At 41.4% G+C, this 13,121-nt stretch overlaps 1 long non-coding RNA gene across 3 annotated transcripts; it reads right to left on the bottom strand.

Annotated features, from left to right (window-relative positions):
- Positions 1-6,663: 6,663 nt before the first annotated feature.
- On the bottom strand, positions 6,664-12,524 carry LOC135443578 (uncharacterized). Of its 3 annotated transcripts, none has more exons than XR_010439081.1 (5): positions 12,395-12,524; positions 11,468-11,570; positions 9,363-9,514; positions 8,139-8,261; positions 6,664-8,009 (listed from the first exon to the last, which is right to left on the bottom strand). It is a non-coding gene; the product is annotated as an uncharacterized LOC135443578 (long non-coding RNA). The 3 variants fall into 3 exon arrangements; XR_010439085.1 differs by having other exon boundaries at positions 6,665-8,009; positions 9,363-9,490; XR_010439075.1 differs by lacking the exon at positions 9,363-9,514 and having other exon boundaries at positions 6,670-8,009.
- Positions 12,525-13,121: the final 597 nt, after the last annotated feature.

Genomic DNA, 13,121 nt, shown 5'->3' with positions numbered 1-13,121 from the left:
ACTGCATGATTGTTCACACCCAGACTTCAAGGTTGTTTTATATTTCATGAGTAAAACCACCTGCAATGGAAAGAGTTGGTTTTGACTTTCTGATTCAGACTGGCCAAGTTGCCATTGAGAAAATTCTTGTAAAACTTTTTACCTGCAGGAATCCAAGATGGTTTGAAACAGATCTTTGAAATTTAGCAGGAGGAAAACTCCTGGAGGGCAAAGGGGTAAGGTTTTTCCATGTTCCATGAAATTCTATTCATGTCTGTCAAAGGGAAAAACTGGGAGGAAAATGTTCTTTTTTGCTCTGGCTGATGTTGGCAGCAGGGCTCTGAGAGCCATCCAAGGGGACTGGCCATGGGCAGCCTCATCCCTGGCAGTGTCCTCAGCATTCCCATTGTGCTGGGGCCTGGCACGCTGGCTGCAGCTGAAAAGCTGTTGTGAAAGTGAAGTTTGGAGACAGCAGGGAGAGAAAAAGCCTGCCACACTCTATAACAGCTCTCTCTAGACCCCGTACACAGCCTCTCTCTGAGCACTCCCTTTATGGGCTCTCCCTTATTTTGAAGAAATTCCAGCCACTCTCCCTTGATGATCACCTGTGCACTGCACAGGGTCCAAATCTCAGCAGAGACTTCTGTGAGTAGCTTGGGGCCTTTTCATTTGGAAGGAGAAAATGCTTCCACTAAGGCATTTTTTTCCTTGGGAAAAGGCACTTGTGTGCTAAGTATGAGCCTACTTTTGTGATTGCTGCCCTATTTGCTCTCACTATTGGAACATCAGTGGAGAATGTAACAGAAGGTGGGAAGAAGTGGGAGAAGGATCTTGATTTAAGGACAGGAGAGTGACACATAGGTGAGCAACTTGTTATTTATGCTGTAAAGTGTGCTCCTCAGTGGTGCTTTGCCTGGTGTTTTTACATCAGGCCAATATGCTCAGCTTCAGGCTTTTTTTGGCCATCAGTGCTCATCTGATGGCCAAAAGAGACAAGACTTGCCCTCAATTTTCTGTCAGCTCCAGGTGTACAGCATCATCAAACATCTCTTTGCTCCTTCACCAATGTGAAATAAGTTATCATAGAAGCAGAGGAAAACCAAGGATCATGGAAATATGTAAACACTTTCTAAAGAGCTGCAAATGCCTGTTCTAACCTCATGTTATGGATGGTGACTCCTAATCAGAAGCTCTGTCTGATACTGGTGATTCCTTAGCACAAGGAATACGAAAGAATCTAGCAGAACTAAGTTCTCAGGATTATATTTTTATAGTAACTTAAGAAGGAAAAAGCTCTAGGAATAATTAAATTTTCTGTGAGGAAAATCACCAGAAGTAACACAGGTTGCTGACAGCCCACCCAAACCTCTGTCCCATAAGGGGCACAGGGACAGAGAAACATCTCTGAGGCCATCTCAGAGCAGAAATGCACACTGGTGTCCCTCTCCTGCTGTCACTCTCAGATCCCTCATTTTCCCTTGCTGTTTGAGTTCTCTTTGGGGATTTTCCAGTGCCATGGTGTCCATTTTGTGCTGCACACCCAGAGACTTTGGCTTGATGTCATTAAAGAGCTTCTTAGACTGGAAGTTTGAGTTCTGTCATAATAATTGATTATTTCAAACAAAGGCTGGACAGGACCAAGTGTTTTCTCCTTTCAGAAGACAGGAGATGTCTAAAAATCTTCTAAGTACTTATTTATGGTAATTGTCAGATCAGTGTGTAAATCCCATCATAAGTGGGGAAGCTGTGACTCATAGTACAAAGAGGTTTACATGGGGTTGTGTTGTCCTTCCTTTGGTGCCTTTGGCTGGAAGCATGAAGATAATCAGAGAGCAGATGTGGCCCAGAGTAGCTGTACCTGTCCAGAATCATGTCAGCTCAAGGATGTCAAGGGCACAAAGACCAGAAATGAATTATGGACAGGGAAATGCACTTGGTTTGCCTCTGCTGTGCAGATACAGCCAGTGCCCAGCTGGTCAGGTAAACCAAGATTTTGACAAGCAGTGGTCAATCCTGTTTTCTCATCCTGTAGGTTTCTAACAAAGAATCAAATACAAATCATTTCATGAACTTTAGGCCTCAATGATCTCCATCTCAGCTAATTGTCTGGATTTCCTTTACAGACAGTCAACAGATAGAGACATTTCTGAGGCATAATCACTCTGGATATGCTGGGGAGGCAGTAAGGAGCTCCAGCAAGTTTCCTTTAAAAAAACAGATATTTTTTCCTTTGATCTTTCAAAAGGGGGTGCTTTAAACTCTTCTGTTAATATAGTAATAGATGCCCTAAAAGAAAAGGAGATTACTAGCTTTTAAAAAAGTAATGAGAAAGGTATTTTTTCCTTGTCTGGCTTTCACAGAAATGAAAAAATGTCTCCTCAATATTTCCTTGTTCTGGAACCAGCAGGCACCATGGAGTTTGATAGGGATCTGTCTGACTCGGAGTGTGAGCTCCTAACAAGAGCAGTGCAATTTGTAGCTCGTATTTAACAACTGGTTCAAGCCAGAACCTCTCAAAGACAAGGTTCTCAGCAACTTCCCTCTGCATCCTGAAATTAAACATTAACATAATAAGGAAGTTCAGTTCCTAACTTAATCTAACTTAATGAACAAGCACATGTTCAATTAGTCTGAGGTGCTCTGGGCTGATTCATGGAGTTGGAAATATCTCCCAGAGTATCAATACTGCTGCTGTCAGATGGCAGCAGGTCTGTTAGCTCCACTTCTGCCATGTCCTGAAACAAATTCATCTCAGCCTGTGGGATTTTCCAGGGTCCCTCTCGCTGGAAGGAACAATGAATCTGACTCCATGTTCTTAGAAGGCAAACTTATTCTTCTATTCTATTCTATTCTATTCTATTCTATTCTATTCTATTCTATTCTATTCTATTCTATTCTATTCTATTCTATTCTATTCTATTCTATTCTATTCTAGAATGCTATACTAAAGAATAGAGAAAGGATTCAGACAGAAGGCTAAAAGATAATAATGAAAACTCGTGACTCTCTCTAGAGCCTCAACACAACTGGACCTTGATTGGTCATTAAATTAAAACAATTCACATGAAACCAATCAATGACCAGTTGGTAAACAATGTCCAAAGCAGCAGAACACAGGAGAAGCGAATCAGATAATTATTGTTTTCCTTTTTCTCTGAGGCTTCTCAGCTTCCCAGGAGAAGAAATCCTGGCAAAGGGATTTTTCAGAAAATATGGCAGTGACACAGCCTGCTGTGGCTCTTGGCTGTCAGAAATTCTCAGGTGAGATGGCAGTGCTGGTACTCCTCCTTTGGAGAAAGTGTCATGTATTCCTCTGCATCTGTCCACCTGCTGTGTCAAGCTTTGTCTTTGGCCACAGGATGTTTCTTACAACATCATTGCTGTTTGCAGTCATTGCTCTTCATTCCCACCATTGTTTCTTACAAAATGGTGACAGCTCCTGGTATCCCAGATTATGCTTCTCTTTTACCTTCCCTACTTCATATTTTTTCCCATTTATCTGCTGGTTGTTGTGACTTTGACATGAATTCCTAGTGAGCACTCAAGAGCAGCCACTCTTCAGTTTTCAGTTGAATAAAATGTAAGCAGTAACAAGTCATGTTACAATGGTGCTACTCCATTATTAACAGCACTAGGTACAGATCAGAATGGGCATCCATTCCTGTGTGTTCTTTAACATTTTCTTCTGGCCTGTGGAGGCAGGAGATGATGGAGGTTATGGTTATATGACTAAACTTATATTTCTGAATAGAATGGTTAAACAGGACCCTGATAGATGTCAGACATTCCTGTATCAGGTATGCCAGGCCTAGCACAAGGGTTCAAATTTGGGATGCCATCTTTCTAAGCTGTTATCTTTTCTAGCAGCACTGTCCCAGGAAAATGAGAATACTCTCAATGCACATCTAGGATAAGGGACTGCTGACTGCAGATTTTCCTTTCCAGCCAGGACATGCAAGCTTGTTTCTCCTTTGCATTGGGAACAAGTACTTGCTGTATCATATGGCAAGTCTCACCACTTCCTTGATGAATTCATTTGTTTAGGATCAGGACAAATCTCTGTACCCTTTTCTTAGAGTTTTCAGTCCCTAAATGAATTTCCTTCCCTCATTTTATAATTTTTCAAAGACATCTTAAAAATGATCCATCTGACATTAAGAGCGCCCCTCAATTCGAGCTTGATAAAGATTATCAGTAAAGACAGAATAATATACTAAGCACAGTATGTAAATAGTTTTAATTACATTTTGTAAAAAACTTGTTTGTAAGAGCAGGTTTGACAAACAAAGTCTGCATTCTGTGTTTACTTTTTTTTTTTAATCTGCTTGATTCATGTAAAATCTGACTCTGGACCTTGAACCACAGCTCAGTTTTTAAGTGGGTGAGCGTGCCTGCAGCCACCAAAACTTTCCTAGGTTTGCTTTTAACTTGCAAATCATGTTTCTGCAGCTGAATGTTGTTCTTTAAAGCACTATTTCCCAGATCCCTGTGGCAGACAGCCAATTTCAGCCAAAACTTATCTCTGGGGAATGAGAGCATGAACCGTTTTAGTTGTGGTGCTGGCAACTATTGACACCCACGTGCAGCTGAAAGAGAATCACAGAGTCACAGAATGGCTTGGGTTGGAAGGGACCTTCAAGATCATCTCATTCCAGCTCCCCTGCATGGCCAGGGACACTTTCCACTATCCCAGGTTGCTCAGAGATCCATCCAACCTGGCCTTGGACTCTCCCAGGAATGGGCAGCCACAGCTTCTCTGGGCAGCCTGTGCCAGGGCCTCAGCACCATCCCTGGGAGAGAGCTTGCACCATTCTCATTCTTGGAGTGGGTGGAAGAAAACTTGATGCTGTGATTACTCTCACAGGCCTCTGACTCCTTCAGCTCCTCAAGAGCTTTGTGACTGGCAGTGGCACTTGTTCCTGGAGTGCTGTGTCCCTTGCTCTGCAGAGTGCCAGCCTTAGAAAGCTGGTTCTGGCAGCTCTGCCAGGCACAAATTTGCATGCAACATTTGTCTCTCCAAGGAATCTTCAAACCCTTTCTTGTCTGTCAGGCTAGGTGTACTAATGATAACATCAACCTCCCTCGTGTGATCATTTCCTAAACCATTCTAGAAAATGAGATGGATTAATGAAGACTTATTATTTAAATTGCTCAAGGTACCCAGCACATTTTTGACTGAACATAGGAGCTTCTGCCACAACTGCTACAACCAGAATGGATGTCTATTGGTCCCCAAGCATCCCCCACATCCCAGTTTTAAGATCATATGCCTTAGTTTAAACCTCATAAACTAAAGCAGCTATGACAAAATTTCTGAGAGTGTGCCCACTGGTTAAGCTTGTTGTATATGAAAGCACAAAGCTGTGCATGGGTTAATTTGCTGCCCTGAAAGCTCTCTGATTTCAAATTGCTTCAGGTATCTGTGCTGTCCATTGCAGGCTTCAGTGTAGTTACACCCTTAGTTTTATTTTTGGGCTTCATTCTCTAGGCCTACAGAGCCAAGATGTTTGAGTGATTCATTCCTGCCATGGCTTAACCTGGCTCTGTGCTCCAGCTCTTGGCATTTTCCAGAGCTCTGGAAAGCTGTGGTTCCCTGCCCTGGCTGCTCTACAGCTGCCACTGTCAGCCCACAGTAGCTGTGGCTCAGAAAATGTTCAGGTCTTGCACTTTGAAGTGTCTGGATGTCACTCATAACTAATCACTCATCTCTGGAACGTTCTCCCCAATGCTGAAAGTGTTTACAGAAATAATTTACTGTGGGTAGGCAAAAAAACCTGCTGGCAATTTAAAAGTAATTAAAAATTTTCCATTTCAACACTTGAGGGTTTCCATCTTCAATGCAAAAACATCACAGGTCTCAGCAGCTGTCACCCTCAGCAGACCCTGCTTTTATTGGAATTACATTTGAAATAAAAAGGTTTTCAAAAGATCTTCTGATTTTTGTTTCCTTGTAAGTTTAACCTCTCACTTCAAATAAGAGGAAGCTGGTAACATTGTTTGCCCTGTTTCTTAGATACTGGATTATGCATTGCCTGATTTTTATTTTACCTTTTCCTCTTTATTCTTTGATTTTCCATGTTACAAAAATGACACGGTAGCCCTATATACAGCAGAAGATTGCTCATGAGACCATCTTAAATTAATCTTATTAAAATAATTGATTAAACTTGGTTCTTGACTAAAAATTAAATCTTTTTTTTCCTCTTTGTTTGACTCAAGGTCAATTTTAAGCACCTTTGTCATTCTTTGGCAGATAGGCACAATGCCCTGGAAAACATTTTGAGGAGAAATAGCACAGAGAAAGCTTGTTCCCACACACTTCTAAACCCCTGGGGTTCAATTCTGTAGCACAGTGAAAAATCACGTGTGTAATCTGCTCCTTAAACTTGGGACCTCTAATATGTAGGGCTAAATGTGTGTTTAAATATCTTAAAACTTTGTGTTGTCTGTTTACCTGAATCAGCCCTCTGGATGGTGATAATTTAATCCAAGTACCCTCTGAAAGCATGCCTGGCTCATTTTCAACCGCTGCAGTAAAAAGACCTTTCTCCCAAGGGGAGATAATGCAGGGGAAATACTAACTGAGGAATCCCCCACCAAATTCAGTATATAGCCTGTCCTGGATAATTTCATTGCTGCTTCTTCTTGCTGCTGGATACACCAAGCCTTTAGAGTGCACCTTCAGGTCATGTAGACTGGACATAAACATGGAGAAATTATTACAATTCTATGTATTTTTTTCTCCTGTCTTCCTGAAACACTTATGGGAGAGATACTCAGTGAAAAGTTATCTTTACAGTATGACAGGCTGTTGCCAGGAACTCAGCATGAATGATCAAACAATTTTACTAATCTGTTTTTAACACAGCATACAGAGGTAAGGAAGAATTGTGTCCTACACAAATACAACACAAAATCAGAATAATATTTTCTGATTCAAGTATCAGCATGTGGAAAAGAAAAAGTTTGCTCTGAAGTCAGCCATTTAGATGCTTTGGCAGAGAAAAAGTCAAAAGTTCTGCTGAAATAAGGAAAGAAATTCATGGAACATGGAGATCAAAGCCAGCCTACACTGTAGGATAACCAGCTGTCATTGGCTGGTCTCTCTGTGGTGCATTTATTTAAATACCTGTGTATTCAAATAGTAATTGTTCTACATTTCTAAAGCTCTCTCTCTTCTATTTGCATATTGGTCTTGCATAATTTTGAATGGGACTAAATTGCTTCACTAATTTTGACTAATAATTTAAATGAAGCTGCCAAAAAGTTACAACCCTAATTTGCCTAATAGATTTGCTTCTATGAACTTTCCTTCAAGCTGCTGCCTGAGTAAATATATTAAAAGTTCAAGTGGTGTAATTTATCTCAGACCTTCTGCAGTTAGGGTACTGTGTAACACTTCATGTAGTCAAAAGCCAATACAGTGCTAAAATGACAATACTGGAACAAACTGCTAAGATTCTTTAATTATGTTAAATATGTGAAGACTTTGAAACTCATATCTGCAGCATATCAGTGCTTTAATTCTGCATTTGAGAAGGAAGATTTGACAAAAAATGTTTAAATGCATGATTACAAGGACCAGTTAAAGGAGAGGAAGCAGTGGGGCTATTGAGACAGAAACGAGAAAAATAAGTGGTGTAAAACATTTGTACAGCAAGAATATTTGGTTGTTTATAAGAATTTTCCTCCAGCCCAGCATTAGAATGGTTAAAGTTGAACCCAAACATTTGGCAACTGTGCCCTGCTTGGAAATATTTACAGGAGTCTAATACCTACCAGGTGGTAAAATTTTCCTACCAGGAATCCCCGAGAATTTTACAAAACATTAATAATCAGGCTTCATAAAAAAATGAAAGCGCAGCTTTTCCAGATGTGTCTGCTCCTGGAGGTGGGTGGTTTGAAGCTGTGCCTCTGCTTGGTGCTCCCTGTTCCACCCGGAGAGGAAATCCTTGGAAAGCTGTCAGAGCATTCAGGGATGTGCGGAGGAGCTGCTTGTTCTGTGCTCACGTCCCCTGGCTTGTGATGCTCTGGTGGAGGCATGGGAAAAAACCCAGGAATCAGCACTGAGACAAACAGGGCCCTGGCAAATCTTGACTTTGTTAAGCACCATCTGCTTAAAAGAAAGGAGAGAGGTGTGGAAAGGTCAGGAAACTTACTGAAGGTGACACTGCCAGTATCTGGCAGAGCCAGGATCCAGAGCTGACTCTGAGCCTTGTGCCTCCATCACCAGGCTGGCTTTTATTCCAGGGAGCTGCAGCTCAAATGGGAAATGAGAGACACTGCAAAGGTATTAGACAGCTGAACAGATTGTAAGTGCTCTGGACAATCTTGTGATTACAGCCCTTGTGAGCTTTGCTTAACTGCTGGGTAAATGGGATTAAACAATTATGAATAGGTACGAGGCACCTAAGAGGATATAATGTGGTAGGAACAAACATTTTTCCATCAAGGAAGATGCAAGATTTTCTACAGAAAATAATAATTTAAAAAAATACTTAATTTCTGAAAAATTCTTTGTAGAAACCTGTGAAAAAAAGCTAGTTGTTGTGGAGGAAGAGAAAGTTGTTATAGAAACATGGAGAGACGGATGCAGAAATGTCAGAATGGCCTGAGGCTGAGTACCAGTACTTGGTGATTAATGTAATTTGCAATCTGTAAAAGAATGGTCAGTGAGGTGGCAACGTTTGCAATACGACAAAATTGTCTGGGATAATTAAAACAAGAGAAGACCAAAGAGCACTACAGAGATAGCTCAGCTAGGTCACTGAGCATCAGATGAAAATTAATGTGGGTATTGCAGTTTGGAAGAATTACCTGAACTGCTGTCAGAGGTCAAAGTTAATGACAACCAGTAAAAAGAAAAAAAATTGAGTGAAAACATTGGTGCAAACCTAGGAGGGGCATGGAAGAATTTATGGATTTATATGGAATAAATTTGTGGTACATTTATTTGGAACCTTTCAGTTCTACATATCATGTGAAAAGAATGAGTGGCAGAAAAGAAGAGTTTAGAAGCAACTGGGACGAATGATGTGGAAAAATTTCCATATAAAGGATTTCCATATTAGGATTATCTAGATTAGAAGAGAAAATGTAGCTGTAGAGTGCATGTTAAAAAAGGGAAGATATTTCAAGTTCTTGTATTTTTAATTGTGATACAAGAGCAAAAAGATGTTCAAACATTCAAACATCAAACAAAAAAGATAAAACATCGTATTTAACTGAAGAATGGATAATAGGTAGCAATGGATGCAATAATGCACTATACTTCTGAGGCCAGGAGCAGAACCAGATGGAGGAATGTAAAAGATATTTACATCCTCAATTAGAACATACTAAACAATGCATAGAACTGAAGAGAAAGGATAGTAAAAACAAACCTTAAAATAAGAAAATGGAGTGGCTATTTCATCTTTGCATTTAAAAAATGGATTTTGTCTTCCTCATCTGAAGCACCAGAGACTGTCAACAGCTGCTGACATGATCCTAGATGAGCTGGTGTCTGAGTCTACCCATTTGGAAGTCAAAGGTGCTAATTAGAAGAATGAATATGAACAATAGAAAAAACTAGCAGATTGAGCAACTTTCATATTTTGGATAGTCAGATGCTTAATTCTTTTTAACCAGGGAGTTTATTTTCACAAGGGGTATATAAAATTAACCATAATAATTAGTTTAGGCAGTATGCTTATACTTAGATTCAGGTATTTCTGTTTGTAAAGAATGCTTTTACGGACATTTTCAGTCTCAGTCAGCAGGAGACAGTCAGTGTACAGGCACAGAGCAGTTCCTTTATCAGGTTGAGGAGCTCATGACCTATATACCCTGCCATCTGCCCATCTCTTACGCCAAGGTAAATCTGCCTCACTCAACCACTTCATAAAAGAAAGGAAATTCTGCTGAGGCCAATTTATTAATAACCAGAAATCCTCAACTGTCTTATAAACATCAGAACAAGGATCAGAACAAAATGGTTTTGCTGTAGCTATCTGAGCAAACCAGAGGTCAGAAATATTCCCATTTAAAACAAACAATCATTTGCAGAATAGCAGGTTATCCTGTCTCCATCTTTGTTTTTTTCCTGTCTGTTTTAGTGGCTGGGTTTTCCACCCTGCAGAAGAGAGCAGAATGTGCCTCAGGTGTGTCCCAGCTCATTACCTTGTCCTTTTGTGCTGCTGAGTTTGTGTCTCTTCCATTTCCCTAACAGTGTGGATGTCCACAAACTGAGAAGTCTCATGAGCTGTGTCTTGTCAATTGATCTTAAATTTTGATGGGCTCAATGCAATGTGAAATAAAGGCCATAAATCTCCTGGAAGACAGCTTTCACTTTGTGATGTAATTGGAATGGAGGCAAGAATTAAGCGGCACAGATGTGATTTTTAGCATATATTGCCTTCAGAAAGAGATTCACATGTCATGGGTGCTGGGCAGGCAGAATACATAACTAGGGGGACCTGTGTGGTGACCTGAGTCCTTTTGGTCACATAAAACTCAGCAGCACCTCAGGTTGGTGGCAGAAGTGACTGCCTTGGCTGTGACCCCCCATGTGCCTGGGGCTGCCTCTGGCTGAGTGGAACTGGGTATAAATAACCAAGAGTTTCCTGACCCAGGTGTTACAGAAGCCTTTCCCCCACTCTGCTTTTACCTAAACACCTTATTAAAAGTAGTCACCTTGCCCCCATGAAAGAACTGTGTTTCAGCAGAAGCTTGAAGAGTTTACAGTTTTCTCATAATGAGGAATAGTTTGCTTTTAAAACATAGCTCAATTAGCACTTAGGGTTGCATTTCAGTAGCTTGCTGTAGCTCTTCAGTCCATACCTATATCCTTTTCTCTCTCTTTTTTTTTTTTTAAATTTCTCCTGAAAAACAACTGGTTCCTGTCATTTGCTGTATTACCCAATATGGAGGGACTTTTGCTGAGGATGTGCCAGTGTCAAAGCTTCCAGTCAGGAGCACTCAGCTGACAGCTGCCCCACAGCAGCTGCATTGGGACCCCTTTGCTCTCCTGCCAGAGCTGATCCTGCTCCACTGCTGTGCTCCAAGGCACTGGAGTTTGCTCAGACTCCACCAGAGTGAAGAAAGAAGGAGGTGTTAGGCAGAGGAGAAGACATGGGCATGTGTCTGCTCAGCCATTTGCTGCTCTACAGTGTCAAGTGCACTCCATGAATGCGCTCTACCTCTGCCAAAATGCCAATTTGTATTTCCACAGCATTCCTGGAGCCATAAATGTGTCATTCCACACCTCCTCATTTCATTATTCATTATTTAGAAACACCTTCATCCCCTATGGCATGTTACAGCTCTTGCTCTAGAGACCTGAAGTTGACTGGACATAAGCTGGTGAATCCTTATTTTGGGATGTTCACAGCTGAGCTCCTTAAATATGAAGGGATTCTGCAGTGAGAGCTTGGTCTCTTGTTATGGAAACAAGGCTTATAGTTATACCCAGCCTTTTCTTAGTTCTGTACTTAAAACCAGTACTTACAGTTCTTCAGAGTTAATTTCAGGTTTTTGGTACTCCTAAGTTCCTTTTGTCCTCTCTTTGGCCCAAAAATGCATAACTTTGTTCTTTAATCTTACCTATAAGACTATGAAATAAAAACATAGAAATAAAAACATAGAAACAAAAACATTTTTAATTTTTTTTAATAAAAAAATTTTAAACCTAAAAATAAAAAACATCTTTCTCTTAATCCTGGTGTCTGTTATACTCTGTCCACATCAATCCTGATAAAGGTTACACCTTTGAACTTTGAAACATTTTCTAGAGAATATTCCCATATTTGTCTGTATGCCTCATTCTGATTTTTACTTGATTTCTTACCTTTTTCTCATACCTCCCTACAATCCCTTCTCCCTCTGTTCAGTTTATCCCACAGCCTGCATGAGCCTCACTCAGCCAGTGTCTGCCTTGTCACACTTCACTCCCATTGCCAGGACCTTCTCTTTAATGGGCAGTTCAGGCTTCCAGAATTTCCTAATTTCCCTCTGAGCAACCTTTTCTGAGAAATACCACCCCTTTTAACTCAGCCATTACTGCCTACCAATAGTAGGGCTTTGGGGATTCTTTTTTAAGCTCTACCTTTGTTGCATTTAAACCCCATTGGTTTTAATAGCAGGGCCATTAAAGAGTCAGAGAGTGAGAGCTGTAAGAATAATACACAGCGTCTTAACTTGGCTATTAAGGGAGAGTGGTTTCTAAACACCAGAAGTATTGTCAGTGAGACACTGCCTGGGGCCCTGGAAACACTCCAGCCCTCAGTGTGGGAGTTTTTTCAGTGGGGTGTGAGCAATCACATCCCTACCCGTGGCTGGGTTTGGATGGTTGCTGTGGCTCAGAGCAGCTGCCTGGCACTGCCAGGGCCAAATGCCACCAGCAGGAGATCACAGCCCACCATGATATGGCACTCACCTGATGCCAGGGTGTTGTGAGGGCCCTTCAGCTTCTTTATGTCCACATTCCTGTGCTGTTCAGTGCCCCCTTGCCTCTCTCTGCCTGTCCTGTCTGCTCACAGGATTGTTTCTCACATGGTGCCACAAAGGCTTTTTTATGACTCAGTGATTAGAAGGTGAGTCTCACCTGCTCTGATTAGATCTGGTTCAGCAAGGTTAAAGCAGCTGCTTTAAAGATTGTCTGGCAGGCTGGGGAAGGATCTGTCTGTCTGTCTGTCTGGGCTGACTTCAGACAGTCCTCTCCCAGAAATCCAGCTGGTTTGATAAGAATTCCCAAGAGTCATGCCCCGAGTTCCCTGTTTCATTCAGCCTGGCTCTTGCCACCCAAACCAAGGGATGTTTCCAACGTGCGGTGCACTCAATAAACCCCTGGCCAGAAGTGATGTGAGGACCCTGCAGCTCTAAACTGAGACAAGGTTATAAAACTGGGTTAATAAGGTTGTAAACTCCAGAAGCCTGCCTGTTGTTCCTGTGTGTGTCAGATGCTTTGTGAGACACCAGCTCAGCAAAGGTATCCAGCAAGTGACGACTGAGCTTCTCCATATCTTCTGAATGACCAGCAGCAGCATTTCTGAACTGGGGACACAGTTAATGACTTTCAGTGAGATTACTGAAGTCCAGTGATTGATAAAGGCACCCCAGTTTAGGCTCCCAGTACTCCAAAAGCAAAATGTAGTGAAGACTAA

Source organism: Zonotrichia leucophrys, chromosome 1 (assembly GCF_028769735.1).
Source record: "Zonotrichia leucophrys gambelii isolate GWCS_2022_RI chromosome 1, RI_Zleu_2.0, whole genome shotgun sequence".
Lineage (NCBI taxonomy): Eukaryota > Metazoa > Chordata > Aves > Passeriformes > Passerellidae > Zonotrichia > Zonotrichia leucophrys.
The sequence above is the reverse complement of the archived record's forward strand: the minus strand, read 5'-3'. Positions and strand labels throughout refer to the sequence as shown.